The following is a 3,405-nucleotide window of genomic DNA, read 5'->3' on the forward strand; positions in this document are numbered from 1 at the left end:
CGCTGAAATAAAGATTGGCGTACTTGACCAAAAATGTGCTCAATACCCACTAACTAATTTCATGACTCTTTTTGCAGAAATATAATATTTAAAATGAGCTAGAATCGCATGGAAATGGAGCTTACATGAGTAGCAGAACAATGGTACTTTCATTCTTCTTTTAGTTAAAGCATTAGAGTGTCACGCGCCATTATTTCCGGGTTCTTCATGCCCTGCATGAATTCCGGAGGTGAATCCGCTGGTGATGGTGGTTCACGCCTGCGCAGAAGAGGCGCTTGGCTCGTCAGAATGACGCAGGCCGGCATTGACCAATAGAAATGGGCCACGTCACCCGAGAGGCTATAAAAGGCAGGCTCGCATCCGGCTCGGGGTCTTTCCACCATTTTGAAGAATGTAGAAGAAACTCCAATAAAGCGTGCATCAGAAGAATCCTGAGTGTTGCGTGTTCCTTGCTGGCGAGGTGCGCGCGACAAGTGGTGCCGAAACCCGGGAGCGACGACCATCATCGCCAGCATCAGCGGAGACCCCTGACTTCAGGAGGATTCAGAACTGAGACGCAGGAGGGGAGGATCCACCAACTTTCCGAGAGGTACGCTGTCTGGTGTGGGCGGGTGTTTCAATTTGTTTACTCCAAAAGGTTTAAACTGGCAGTAAATCAAAGGTAGATAACTTTGTCGGTCGCCCACTTTCGTAGATAAGGGAGAAATGGGCAATTCAACTTCACAATCACTGGTTTATGCTTTACAAAGCCTTTTGAAGAAAAGGGAGTTAAAAATATCAGAGCAGGTTTTAAGGAGGTTTTTAAAGGAAGTGGATCGAGCGGCGCCCTGGTTCAGTGGTACCGGGTCACTCACGATCCCATCCTGGGAAAAATTAGGAAAAGACCTCCAGCGAGAGAAAGATAAGAATACCTTAAGACCGGGGGTTTTACCAGTGTGGAAGATGATTAGAGCCTGTTTGGAGAATAAACGCTGCAATGATAAGGTGCGGGAGGGACAAAAATTGTTCAGGGAGCATCAAGACAGTGTATCAGAAACGGAGAGCGAAGAAAGAAGTAAGTCTAGACAAAAACGGAGAACAACGGGAGCTCAAGAAGAAGGGAGCCAAATTTCCGGCCCTATTGAGGCCTCAACGGGCCTCTACCCTGCCCTAGATGAACTAAAAAGATTAACATTAGCAGAAAAGGAAAGTAATTCGGAGGGCTCCTCGGAGGACTCCGAGACCGCGTCGGAGTCCTCAGGGGAGCCGCCCGAAAAAGAGGAAGTAGTAAGATAATTCAATTGGCCAAAACCATCTGAGTGCACTCGTTAAAATTGTCTTATATGTTTGTCTGTCTTAAGTGTTATATGTTTGTCTGTCTTAAATGTTCAAAGATGTTTGTATGTTCTTGATCAGAATGACGTCAAATGCAAGTAGATTGTTGATTTCTACAACCTGGCTTTATAGGATCAAATAAAAAATTTAAAAGATATTTAAATACAACCTTCAAGTTTGGATATGCTCCTGTTGGTGAATAAAGAAGCAGCTGCTCAGAAAGTTTATTTTGATCTTTGTTCACTAATGGGAGCCACCAAAATAATTTTTTATAGCCTTATAAAAAGATACATCTTGTTAAATATGTTGTTGGGAATATTGTTGGTTATCAAAGGTCTGAATTATAAATATGTTTCTGATGGTTATTTTCTGTTAAAAAAAAAAGGGGGGGGAAGATCCTGTTGATACAAAGCCACATTACAGGATATAAGAATTCATTATAATTATTATTGCTATTTTTCTGGTATACAAAATGTATTTATATTGTTTGACCATGCAGGTTTTCCAGCATATTGTTTATGACAATAACCCTTTGGTCCAGGTATTCTCTCTTCTCTTCTGCTCCACCTACTTATGGTTAGTTCTTTTCACCACCAACAACAGGACCATCAACATCACCACAACACTTCAATGGTCTGCGCAACATCACCTTCGCACCCACTCCAGTTTGCGTGTGGCCACCATTTCTTTGGCTTGTGGCTAATGTGACTCTCTCACAGACTATGGAACTGAATTGTGCCAATGATACTTGTTGGTACGCATCCTGCTGGGACGCTACCAAATTTCTTCATGCTGTGGTCGTTCGAATGCCTCGATTCATTCCTGTACCAACGGAAGTCTCGAATCCCTTGAGTATTGTAAGATCTAAGAGAGACTTTGGGATTACGGCAGCAATAGTATCGGCGATAACTATTGCAGCCGCTGGTGCGACCGCAGCCGCCGTCTCTCTTTCCACGTCAGTACAAACCGCAACCGCTTTGAATAATTTGTCAGCCAATGTAGCCTCTGCGCTCGATATGCAAACCTCTGTTAATGCCCATTTGAAGGGAGGGTTAATGATTGTTAATCAAAGGGTTGATTTAGTGCAAGAGCAACTTGATGTGTTATGGCAATTGGCCCAAATAGGATGTATGTGGAGGATGCCAGGACTCTGTGTTACACCTGTACAATATCATAATATGTCAGAAGCTGCGAATCTATCTAGGGAACTCTCTATGTATTTGACATCAAATTGGACGGGACGTTTTGATCACTTGGTTAGACAATTGAGAGTAGCCATTGCTCATGTTAATTCTACCCGAGTAGACATTGTTTTTGCACAAGGTATATCTGATTGGATTGCAAGTGCTGTATCTATTCTGAAGGAGTGGGCTGGAATGGGATCAATGATTGCTTTGTTGGCTTTGGCAGTGTTTTTGGGATTTTGGTGGTTATGTAAGCTGAGACGACAGAGACAAAATGATAATATCATGTTGATGCAAGCTTTTGCTGCCCTTGAAGCCGGATACTCGCCTGCTGTTTGGTTGGCCAATTTACAATAGCTTGAACGTTGGTCATTATCTGCCTATGCCTTGCTCATTCGGGAGCCATAAATATCTGCATCTCTCTACCTCCTTGGACATGGCCTCTGCACTCTGTGGACTAGTCCATTGCACCAGAATCAGGCATGTCCTTTTATAATCTTGTTGATCAGCCTTTGCACCGCTCAGAGGTTCTCCTCATTGCACGAGCTAAGGTGATCCAACAGTTGCTCACATGGAATACCTGCTTCGACCACCTTTCGGCCGGGGTGGTTGACAGGCTCCTCCTGAGCACTAGTTATTTTAAGGAAGGGGGAGATGTCACGCGCCATTATTTCTGGGTTCTTCATGCCCTGCATGAATTCCGGAGGTAAATCCGCCGGTGACGGTGGTTCATGCCTGCGCAGAAGAGGCGCTTGGCTCGTCAGAATGACGCAGGCCGGCATTGACCAATAGAAATGGGCCACGTCACCCGAGAGGCTATAAAAGGCAGGCTCGCATCTGGCTCGGGGTCTTTCCGCCATTTTGAAGAATGTAGAAGAAACTCCAATAAAGCGTGCATCAGAAGAAT

The sequence above is a fragment of the Fukomys damarensis genome, unplaced genomic scaffold (assembly GCF_012274545.1).
Source record: "Fukomys damarensis isolate Sample0158 unplaced genomic scaffold, DMR_v1.0_HiC HiC_scaffold_5, whole genome shotgun sequence".
Taxonomy (NCBI): Eukaryota; Metazoa; Chordata; class Mammalia; order Rodentia; family Bathyergidae; genus Fukomys; species Fukomys damarensis.